Raw genomic sequence first — 13,180 nt, 5'->3', positions numbered from 1 at the left:
GGGGCCGTGAAAAGTCAGACAGGACTGAGCGACTTCACTTTCACTTTTCACTTTCATGCATTGGAGAAGGAAATGGCAACCCACTCCAGTGTTCTTGCCTGGAGAATCCCAGGGGCAGGGTAGCCTGGTGGGCTGTCATCTATGGGGTCACACAGATCAGACACGACTGAAGTGACTTAGCAGCAGCAGCAGCCAGATGGTTCTTGACTTCCTACTTTTGCATTCCAGTCCCCTATAATGAAAAGGACATCTCTTTTTGGGTGTTAGTTCTAGAAGATCTTGTAGATCTTGTCTTCATAGAACCCTTCAACTTCAGCTTCTTCAGCATTACTGGTCAGGGCATAGACTTGGATTACTGTGATACCAAATGGTTTACCTTGGAAAAGAGTAGAGGTCATCTGTTGTTTTGGAGATTGCACCTAAGTAGTGCATTTTGGACTCTTTTATTGACTATGATGGCTACTCCATTTCTTCTAAGGGAGTCTTGCCCACAGTAGTAGATATAATGGTCATCTGAGTTCAATTCACCCATTCCAGTCCATTTTAGTTCACTGATTCCTAAATGTCAATGTTCACTCTTGCCATCTCCTGTTTGCCCACTTCCAATTTGCCTTGATTCATGGGCCTAACATTCCAGGTTCCTATGCAATATTGCTCTTTACAGCAATATTGAGTGCTGTGCTGATGTGCTCAGTTGCTACTGACTCTTTGCGTCCCCATGGACTGTAGCCCACAAGTTTCCTCTGTCCGTGGAATTTTCCAGGCAAGAACACTGTAATTAGTAGTAATTGCAAGCTTCTTATTACTACTTAACATCAGTGTCACTACTTAGAAAATGAATATGGAAACATTTTGGATATTGAAACATTTTGGATAGCCATGAAAAACCTAGTATTCTGATATATTATAGGAAAGTTTTTCAAAGTCATGAATTGATTTATTATATACAGCAGCCATATACCAGTATAAGGTTCTACATTATGTATTCACTTGAAATTAAGACAAGTGCAACCAAGTACTTGGTGCAGATCAGGATGGATTTTTACATCTCAAGACCAAGGAAGGTGTCGTGTCAAAATGTTCTCACTGATTATATATATATAGTGATTATATATAATCACTGTACCTGAGACCCTGTTAGAGATATTGCAGGAAACAAAGCTTAATGATGTTCAGTTTGGAAAGTAGGAGGACAACTTTGTTGCATGCAGACTTTTAGGTTCAACAGGGAGAGTTGATATCAATTTTGGTGACATAAAGAGGTAACAAGAATGCTGGAGCTGCAGCTGCAGCTACAGTTAGGAATTCCCTTGGGTGGCCTCAGGAATGGTAATTATCCCAGTTACAGGGCAAAGCAAACAGTGGAACACAGTGAGGCAAGACAACTTAGGACCATGTGAGCTACCTAGAGACCCCTTGAACTAAAGAGAGGTATTTGATGTCTGATGTTCCTCAGATGCTTTCCTCTTGCATCACCTAAAGAAATATGCATTTGTTATATACTCTTGAAGTATATATCTATAATAATTGAAAACATATACTTCAATTAGTCTGTAAATATTGATGCTTACTATTTCCACTAATACCAATACCATTCTGGTCTAAGCCACTACTACAGGCTGAATTGTGTCCCTCAGGAAAGATCTATTGAAGCTTTTACCTCTAGTACTTCAGAATGTGGCTTCATTTGGAAACAGCCTTTACAGAGGTAATCAAGTTAAAATAAAGTCTCTAGGATTAACCCTAAACCAATATGACTGGTGTTTTCATAAAAAGAGGAAACTCAGAGACAGACATATACAGTGGAAAGATGTGATGACATAGGAAGAAGACAGCCACATGACTGAAGTGATATACCTACAGCCAAGAAATGCCAAGGATTCAACAGAAGCTAAAAAAGGCAAGCAAGGATTCTCCCCTAGAGGCATCAGACAGAGTATAGCTCTGCTGACACCTTGATTTCAGACTTGGGGACTCCAGAACTGTGAGACAATAAATTTTGTTCTAAGCCGCCCAGATTTTGGTGCTTTATGAAGGCATCTTTAGCAAACTAATGTAGCCCCAACACTTGAGTAGGTGCAATAGCCTCCTCACTGGTCTCTCACTTTGCATTTCTACATCTCCCTGCTTCTCTACCCCATAACATATTCTTAGCGAATAAGATGGAAGCAAAAGTGAATCTTTAAAGCATGTATGTCACCATGCCTTACTAGCCTTCTACTCCAAATTCTCCCATGGTTTCCCATCTTATTCAGAGTAGAAATCAAAGCTCTTATAGCAGCTCCTAGACTCTGTACCTTTTGATCTTATCTCTCACTAGCCTCTCTTTGGCTTGTCACAGTCCAGCCTCATTGGCCCCACTTCTGTCCCTCAGACATGCTAAGAAAAATCTTATTTCAGCCCTCTGCACTTGCTATCTCCTCTGCATAAAGCCCCTCGATATCATAAGACTCTCTCCAACTTTTTTAGGTCTTGCCTCAAGAGTCACTTTTTCACAAGGTATAATTATCCTATGTACAGTTGCAACCCTCTGAAAATGCACCAATCCCTTTCCTTGCTTCATTTTCCTCCACATTATTTATTACTATATAATAAATTATATATTTCCTTTATTGAATTTGTTGTTTTTCCAGCCTGAATTTAATCTTTAAAAAAGATTTGATATTTGTTTTTTTGTCCACTGATGTACACTGAGTGCTCAGAGCACACAGCATCTGGCACAATGTATAAAGTGTACCTGTTGAGTGAATAAATAGATTTCTAATTCCTTAGAGGTAGCACAAAGTAGAATGATACTGACTGCCACAGGAGTTAGAATTCCTGGGTTCTATACCCATGGAATCGCTTACTGAGGGTGAGTGGACTGGTGTGGGTCATCTCTGAGTCTGTTTATTCATCTGTGAAAATGAGAACAAAATCCACTCTATCTACTTCACAGTGTTGTTTTGAGGATCAACTTGGATGATACATATAAAAGTCCATATGTAATTTATACCATGCTATATAAATATGAGCTATTATTAAAATAATTCTATTCAGAGTTTTATAGAGTGAAAGTGATTCTCTACATTAAGAGATAAGTAATAAAAAATGGCATTCTTAATTGTGGAGAAGTCAGACTTACTGAAAATAGGTTCTAAAAAAGAAAAAAGAAAATAAATCCCTGCCAAGCATGACTTAAAGATTTTTTAAAGTGGGAGCTGAGAAACGCAATATTCATTATTACCAACTACTACTTACTAAGAGTTATTGAACATAAGAATCCAGGACATTTACACTTTCTTGAAACATGAAGAATTCATTGTGAGTGAATGAGACTCGGCACTATTGCCTGAAAGCATTATCACTCCATAAAAAAGGGAAGAGAAAACACTTTAAAATATCATACTGTGATTTCTTTAATTTACGTTACCCACTATGATTTACATATGCTAATATATTACTGCCAAGTAAGTATTCTATGGATAATGTATAGTGCTCATCTTCCTATCAAATCCTAAAATTGCATTTAGGATATCTGGTATAAACTTAACATTCACCCCAAAGTTAAACAGAAATCATTTTTTAAGTATCTATTGAGGGTCAGGCAGTGACTGATGGAGGGAGCAATGATGAATAAAACATAGTCTCACTCTTATAGCACTTTGCAATCTACTTAGGAATATACAGCCATATAAACCTCAATACAAATCAAACTCTAAAAGGCCTTTAATAGAAGGAACTCTCTCATACACACATACAAAGCACATTACGAAAGATGGAAAGTGACTGAAGTGTTCTCAAAGAGATTTTAGAGATGGTACTATTTTAGCTGAGTCTTAAAGGACTTAACAGAAAGAGAAGTAGGGAGGATGTAGGGCATGCCAGGCAGTGGGAGTAGCTTGATCAGGAGCAGTACTAACTTCAGGAAGAATTTAGACAGACTTGTGGTAACTTCGTCTGTAAGTAGATTTTAATGGTAATGTGGATATTTAGGGGTCATCCTTGATCTGTGGAAATTAATAACGGCAGCAGTAAACTTTCTGTCCAGTAAAAATTATAGTATGGTTCCAGAGTCAAAGGCAGTGGTATACAGCATGTCTTATTAACTAAATTGAAAGAAGCGTTCAATCTCTTGTGAGGTCATGTGCTTCTTTGCGAATATAATAAGGCTTATAAAATATCCCTCAAGAATATATATTGCCCAAGACATGAAACATTTTCAGTGTTATTTCAAAAATTTAATAGATTTCTTTGAAGTTTGATTTGAACAAAGGTTTATAAACTTTAGTCCAAATGGCATGGCTCTTTGAGGATTTTTTGTTTCCTTTTTTGTGTCGGTGTAAATTTAAGAGTTCTTAGAGAGGGAGTTCTGAGGCAGTGCTAAGGTAACACATCATTTGAAAAACAAAAACTTATGCATCAGTGTGCTGAAGGACATCTAAGATATTGTTAGCATGCTAAGTCGCTCCAGTCATGTCAGAGTCTTTGAGACCCCATGGACTGTAGCGTGCCAGGCTCCTCTGTTCATGGGGATTCTCCAGGCAAGAATACTGGAATGGGTTGTCATATTCCTCTCCAGGGGATCTTCCAGACCTGGGATTGAACCCAAGTCTCCTGCATTGGAAAGTGGGATCTTTACTGCTAGTGCCACCTGGAAAGCCCCAGATATTGTTTAATAAATACCAATATTTACCATCTTAACAGAGAAACCTGTTAAGGAGCATAGGGAGTTCTGTTACCCATTGAAACTATAAATCCCAAGGGCCACCAACTTCAATCATGGCACCATTGTGCAGATTGAAATTCTATGAGAAAGTTCTGGATGAACATTTTAAGTGGACAAAGATTTATGTTCCTATAGACTCAGGGCATGGGATTTGAGTGTTATTCTTTGTTATATAAACCTGCAAGAAGTTTGAAGAATTGAAGGGAAAGTTTGCTGCATAGCTCAAGGATTGCCAATAGCACATTATCTTTAATTTGCAATAGCATTTAATGGTGCTTTATAGATAGGCCATAAACATAAAATATAATCAAATGTGAACCTTTTAGCAAAGTTAGATGGTGTTTTTGGTGGTATGGGATAGGAATGTTTTAAAATCTGAATCAGCACTGCTAAAAATCCTTTCTCTGACAAACAGACTGTATAAATAGCTAAGCTGCTTTCCATTCCTATAATCACACATTTAAATAAGTCTGGTTAACTAATAGAAGAAAGAAAATCAAGTAGAAGTCAGTTTGTAATAGAATCATTACATGGACTAAAACATCAATGTATGTCTTTCAAACCAAAATGTGGCCACAGTATACAGCAGGTATGTATACGGGCATTTGTGAGGATAATTTGACTACAAAAAGACACATTTCTTGTCATTCTTCACATTTGTCTATTGTTCAACCTTTCTGTTTGTATATGTGTGTGTATTTGTCTTATCTGATCTTATAAATGCAATTATAATAATGACCTTCATATCTCTTGCCTAGGTGTTCAGACAAAGGTAGCCTCATTTCATCTACTTTTTCATCTATTTCTCTCCTCTTGCTCATCAGCTCCCTACACTATGTTGCTCTCCTACTGATTTTCCCAACATTAAACCCGAAATTTCTCCTTGCTTTCATCTCTTTCTGAAAAAGTCTTACTATTCTGTGAAGTTAGTTCAAAGAATGTGACTTTTAAGAGATATAATCCCAAAAAGAAAACATTCCTATGCTCTAACCTCATTCTGGTTTTCTTCTTTTATTTTAGTAAGCTCACCTTGCTATTTTGACAAGCTATACATAAAAGATATTTAATACTGTGGTAGAAATGAAGTTTAATCAACTGTACATTCACAGCTGATTGTTTAGTGTCAAGAAATCATTTTTGGATAATTCTTAGTAAGAATGAAATTAGTAGCCACCAACATATAAAGCCTTCTCCCTGTCTCTTTAGAGCAATACTGACTGATGAGCTCTATGCTGCAATTTAAAACAAAGAACTCATGGGAAACCTTTAATAGTCTTATTTCTGGCTTCCATTACTTACTTAACTAGACATAATCTGCTAGTTTCCAGACATGTCTTATTTTTAAGTAGAAGTCACTTAAACATATGCCTTGATTTCACTGAGTGTGGAAAAAAAAGGAAAATGCTTATAAATATAAAAGACATCCTTCTCCCATTCTAAGGGCAAGCATTATAATCTTAAACTCTGTAGATCACTATGTGAAGAAGACTTATAATGGAATGGTCCCAGCAAAACAAGTATACTTTCAGATGAAGTGGCTTGGATCTATTCTTCAGAACTTTTCTAAGGTACTTAATGCTTCAGATGTAGGGAAAAAAGACTATATTATATTTTCAGATGAGAGTCTGATTGTCAATACAAGGACCTGTTCTGTCAATAGACTAGATTAAGATGGGAGAAAAGCATTAAGGATAGCTCATCATACTGCAGATAGAATGATCTTCTAACTCTGTACTACAGATTGCCTGTAGATGGTGAACTACTAGCATAGTAGCATATCATGGCTCATTCTTTTAACGAACCGAACATGCCAAACCAACTTTCAGTTAAAATTGATTGAGTTATCCAGATTTCAGATTGTAAAAACTCTGCCATCTCTTCCAATATCTTGTAGACTCTCTGAGTCCCCTCCCCCCACCCATAATAGTATAAGGCTTGGAGAGAATTCATACACATGAGTGATATTTGCAACTTACTTAGAATGACTTTTTAAAATGTATTGCCAGAGAAAGAGAAATGGAATATGATAAAGAAACTTTTAGCTAATAGAAGTTAGTATTATTTTCTAAAAATTCTATTATCTATCTAATATTCTTCCCTGGTAATACATAGCAATAAAGTTTTATTTTCTGCTTTTATTTTAATAACAGCCTCTACATTTGTGTTCTAGCAAAAAAGAATAGAATTAGTGTTTTAAATAAGTATTACAAATTGTTAATTCTACAAAAATCATCTGTGATTTATTTTTAACTATAAGAAAAGACCAGGTTTACACTCTTTGGTCTTCTGTGGATCTCAGTTTTCTGGATTACACAATGGAACCACAATATCTTCCTCAAAGGCCTGGTAGGATTAAATGTAATCATATCTGTAAACAAGTGGCATGAAAAGCATACAAAATATTTAGAAACTTTAGTTTGCTAATGTCACAAAAAGAGAGTATGAGGTACCTTATAATATGTGATTCAACTTACTTTTTTACAGCAAAATTATTTTATTTTACTATTTTATTTTTTAATTTTTCTTGCCACACAGTGTAACTAAGTGGTTATCTTAGTTTCCCAATCAGGAATGGAACCTGTACCCGCTGCAGTAGATATGCAGAGTCAACCACTAGACCACCAGGGAAGTCCCTCAACTTATTTTAGATTTCTGAAAGATCTTCAATTTTTTGTAGGTTTTACTATCAGACTTTAAAATAAGCTAACACAATTATATTTTAATATGTAAAAATACTAAATAAAGTGAATGTGTGTGTGTGTATGTTCAGTTGCTCACTCATGTCTGACTCTTTGTGGTCCCATAGTTTATAGCCCAACAGGCTCCTCTGTCCATGGAATTTTCTCAGCAAGAATACTAGAGTGTGTTGCCATTTCCTACTCCAGGGGATCTTCCTGACCTAGGGATCAAATTTGCTTCTCCTGTGTCTCCTGCATTGGCAGATGGATTCTTAACCTCTGGCTCCACCTGGGAAGCCCAAATAAAGTGAATAAAATAATTCAATTACATTGTAATAATAATCCAAAGCAGAAAATCTTAAAAGATTTTATAGACTAAGTCTAAGTCCAAAAGGGGAGACACTCTTGTACAACAAACACCTAATTTTATAGATGAGTGGGAAGAGCCAGAAATTTTTTAAAAATTAAGGAAGAAATAACTATACTCTTCTCCCTTAGTTATCTGAAAAAGCTGATTTTTTAGATACTCATTTTAGTGAATTAAAAGATCTAGTCTGGTTTCCACAAAACAACCAACGAGATTGCAAACACTTGAAGCTCAAAAGTGGCATTTCTCAAAGTGTTTTCCAAGAAGCATCCAATTTATAATCATTTAGGGTAGATTCCTGGGTCCTACTTCAGATGAACTAAATCAAAATCTTTTAGGACTGGCCCCAAGGAATCTAAATTTTAGCCAATATCCCCCAAATGATTCTTATGCACGGTTTTAAAATCACTGACCTAAAACATGGTTTTCAACTCTGGCTGCACATTATAATCACTTAGGGAACATAAAAAATAAAATTAAAAGAAAAAGATATCTATGTGCTGTCCCAAACCAATTTAAATTGGAATCTCTAGGGGTGAGGCCCAGCATCACACTTTTATTCAAAGCTCCCCAGAATGATAGTGATTCTGAGTGCAGCCTGAGCGGAACTCCGCTGCATTAAAGCACTCCAAGATCCCACCTTCCTCTGTAAAGGCAAGAGTCAGAAATCTGCATCAAAAGACAAACTTGCCTTTACACACAAACCTCCAACTTGGCCTCACTGCTAAGGCCGGGATGGTCCTTCACCACCCAAATGTATCTTGCCTACATTTATTTCAGAGGAGTAAATATTTGGATTCTTCTACTGGACTCCATCTCCAACTTGGTTAATTAAATTAACCAAATCAGTTCCCAGAATAAAATTGACACTCAAAAGAGGTTTTTTACTTCATTATTATTTTTCATTCCCTTCAACTTTTTGTCAGACAGTAGTCATTCAACATATATTTGTTGATCTACATATTTGTGGATCTCTGTCTTAGTCTGATTGGGCTGTTGTAACAAAAATGACATAAACCAAATGTCTTATATAGATCTCACAGTTCTGGAGGCAGAGGGGTGCAATATGGAGATGCTAGTAGCTTTTGTGTCTAGTACCTCTTTTCTGTTTCATAGATAGTCTCTTCTCTCTATGTCTTCACATGGTGGAATGGGGTGCGGGAGTTTCTTGCATCTCTTATTGTTTTTTATTTTTATAACTAATTGAACATTCATTATTTGCAACACTCTATTATTATTATTTGCAAACTCTAACAAGTTTGTGTTTGTTTTTCTTTTTTTAACTTTTAAATTTTTTTAATTGGAATATAATTGTTTCACAACATTGTGTTAGTTTCTGCTGTACAACAATGTGAATCAACTATATGTTTACATCTATCCCCCACTCTTGAGCCTCCCAGCATCCCCCCCATTCCACACCTCTAGATCTTCACAGAACACTAAGCTGAGCTGCCTGTGCTATATAGCAGCTTCCCACTAGCTATCTGTTTTACATATGGTAGTGTATATATGTCAAAGTTACTCTCTAAGGCCCCTTTTATAAGGGAACTAATCCCATTCACATGGAACACAGACTTATCTAACTCAGTGGAACCATGAACCATGCCATGTAGGGTCATCCAAGAGGGATGGGTCATGGTGGAGAGTTCTGACAAAACGTGGTCTACTGGAGAAGGGAATGGTAAACCACTTCAGCATTCTTGCCTTGAGAACCCTATGAACAGTATGAAAAGGCAAAAATATAGGACACTGAACGATGAACTCCCCAGGTCGGTAGGTGCCCAATATGCTACAGGAGAAGAGATGAGAAATAGCTCCAGAAGGAATGAAGAGGCTGAGTAAAGCAGAAAAAACACCCAGTTGTAGATGTGTCTGGTGGTGAAAGTAAAGTCTGACGCGGTAAAGAACAATATTGCATAGGAACCTGTAATGTTAGGTCCATGAATCAAGGTAAATTGGAAGTGGTCAAAAAGGAGATGTCAAGAGTCAACACTGATATTTTAGGAATCAGTGAACTAAAATGGACTGAATGAGTGAATTTAATTCAGATGACCATTATATTTACTACTGTGGGTAAGAATCCTTTAGAAGAAATGGAGTAGACCTCATAGTCATCAAAAGAGTCTGAAAGTGCAGTACTTGGGTACAATCTCAAAAATGACAGAATGATCTCTGTTAGTTTCCAAGGCAAACCATTCAATATCACAGTAATCCAAGTCTATGCCCCACTAATGCCAAAGAAGCTGAAGCTGACTGGTTCCATGAAGACCTACAATACCTTCTAGAACTAACACCCAAACAAGATGTCCTTTTCATCATAGGGGACTGGAATGCAAAAGTAGGAAGTCAAGAGATACTTGGGAGTAACAGGCAAATTTGGCCTTGGAGTACAAAATGAAGCAGGGCAAAGGCTAGCAGAGTTTTGCCAAGAGAACGCATTGGTCATAGCAAACACCCTCTTCTAACAACACAAGAGAAGACTCTACACATGGACATCACCAGATGGTCAATACCAAAATCAGATTGATTACATTCTTTGCAGTCAAAGATGGAGGAGCTCTACACAGTCAGCATAAGGAACCTACTATATAGCATAGGGAACTCTTCTCAATACTCTGTAATGGCCTACATGGGAAAAGAGTCTAGAAAACAGTAGATATTATATATATATATATATATATATATATATATATATATATATGATTCACTTTTCTGTACAACAGAAACTAACATAATATTTTAAATCAACTACGAAGATACATATTCTTTGTAAGAAACAAATTCTTTAAAAATAATTAAGTCCAAAGACTAAAAATCAAGTTTAAAAACTGCTATCCAACTACAAAGCTACCGTCATTAAGACAGTATGGTACTGGCACAAAGACAGAAATATAGATCAGTGGGACAAAATAGAAAGCCCAGAGATAATCCACGCACCTATGGACACCTTGTCTTTGACAAAGGTGGCAAAAATATACAATGGAGAAAAGACAATCTCTTTAACAAGTGGTGCTGGGAAAACTGGTCAACCACCTGTAAATGAAACTAGAACACTTTCTAACACCATAAACAAAACTAAACTCAAAATGGATAAAAGATCTAAATGTAAGACCAGAAATTATAAAACTCTTGGAAGAAAACACAGGCAGAATACTCTCTGACATAAATCACAGCAAGATCCTCTATGATCCACCGCCCAGAGAATGGAAATAAAAATAAACAAATGGGACCTAATTAAACTTAAAATATTTTTCGCAACAAAGGAAACTGAAAGCAAGGTGAAAAGTCAGTCTTCAGAATGAGGGAAAATAACAGCAAATGAAGCAACTGACAAAGAATGAATCTCTAAAATATACAAGCAGCTCATGCAGCTCAATACCAGAAAAATAAATGTCCCAAATAAAAAAATGAGCCAAAGAACTAAACAGACATTTCTCCGAAGGAGATATACAGATGGCTAACAAATACATGAAAAGATGCCCAACATCACTCATTATTGCAGAAATGCAAATTAAAACCACAATTAAATATCATCTCACTCCAGATAGAATGGCTGCCATCAAAAAGTCTACAAACAATAAATGTTGGAGAGAGTATGGAGAAAAGGGAACCCTCTTATACAGTTGGTGGGAATGCAAACTGGTACAATCACTATGGAGAACAGTGTGGAGATTCCTTAAAAAACTGGAAATAGAACTGCCATATGACCCAGCAATCCCACTTCTGGGCATACACAGTGAGGAAACCAGAATTGAAAGAGACACATGTACCCCAGTGTTCTTTGCAGCACTGTTTACAATAGCTAGAACATAGAAGCAATCTAGATATCCACCAGCAGATTGAATGGATAAGGAAGTTGTGGTACATATTCACAATGGAATATTACCCAGCTATAAAAAAAGAATGCATTTGAGTCAGTTCTAAAAAGGTAGATGAAACTGGACCCTATTATACAGAGTGAAGTAAGCCAGAAAGAGAAATACCAATACAATATATTAACACATACATATGGAATTTAGAAAGACGGTAATGACAACCCTATATGCAAGACAGCAAAAGAGACACAGATGTAAAGAACAGACTTTTGGACTATGTAGGAGAAGGCGAGGATGGGACAATATGAGAGAATAGCACTGAAACATGTATATTACCCAGAGAAGGCAATGGCATCCCACCCCAGTACTCTTGCCTGGAAAATCCCATGGATGGAGGAGCCTGGTAGGCTGCAGCCCATTGGGTCGCTGAGTCAGACACAACTGAGCGACTTCACTTTCACTTTTCACTTTCATGCATTGGAGAAGGAAATGGTAACCCACTCCAGCATTCTTGCCTGGAGAATCCCAGGGATGGAGGAGCCTGGCAGGCTGCTGTCTATGGGGTCACACAGAGTCTGACACGACTGAAGTGACTTAGCAGTAGCATGTATATTACCATATGTAAAATAGATGACCAGTGCATTTTTGATGCATGAAGCAGGGCACTCAAAGCTGACAACCCAGAGGGATGGGGTACAGAGGGAGATAGGAGGGGGTTTCAGGATGGTGAGACACATGTACACCCACGGCTGATTCATGTCGACATGTGGCGAAAACCACCACAATATTGTAAAGTAATTAACCTCCAATTAAGATAAATTAATTAATTTTAAGAATTGCTATCCAAATGTTTACCTCTATATTAACTTCTTTATTTCATATGAGCTTTGAATTCTTCTAATCTCAAGGAACTAAAGAGAAAAGTAAGAATCTCAAGGGTTTCATTAGTAAAAAACAATCTTGCTTTATTAAATATTAATATACCCTTGTATAGCTATTGATTTTTTAAACCCTTTTTGCTCTACCTCACTTAACTTCTCTTAATAATTCCCTGAGTTCTGTAGAACATATTCATATAAGGGAAAAATTAGTAGACTTTCTGAAGACGGGTTTTGGTTCCAGAACTGTTATTCACCATTTAATATTGAGAGGTCTTGGTAAGTTATGTTGCTTTTATAGGCCCTGGTTTTCTCATTTATTAAATGGAGATATGATCCCTGAAGGATACATAAAATATTGCATTTTAAATAGATTCCTAAACTTCAAGAGCTACAAATGTGTCAGATATTTCAACTATTTCAGTTTTAAAGATGACCAGATTGAGGCACAACAGGTTAAGATGGCCACTCTATATAAAAAGTAAATAAGAAATGTTACCTTGGTTTAAATATAGATTCTCTCATTCTTAGTCAATAATTTCTTTTTCATATTACCACAAATACTCTCAGAACATGGCCAAATGGACTTTTTGACATCAAACCAAGTAAAAAAAAATAAATAAATCTATGTCTATTTATATCTATCTATATCCACATATAGATATAAAGAAAAAAAATCAAGCAAAATATCACAGCTTTCAGAATGCCTAATTCAAAATCTGATTTCGAATCTA

Source organism: Capra hircus, chromosome 10, assembly GCF_001704415.2.
Source record: "Capra hircus breed San Clemente chromosome 10, ASM170441v1, whole genome shotgun sequence".
NCBI classification, from domain to species: Eukaryota; Metazoa; Chordata; class Mammalia; order Artiodactyla; family Bovidae; genus Capra; species Capra hircus.
Note: the sequence above shows the minus strand (reverse complement) of the source record.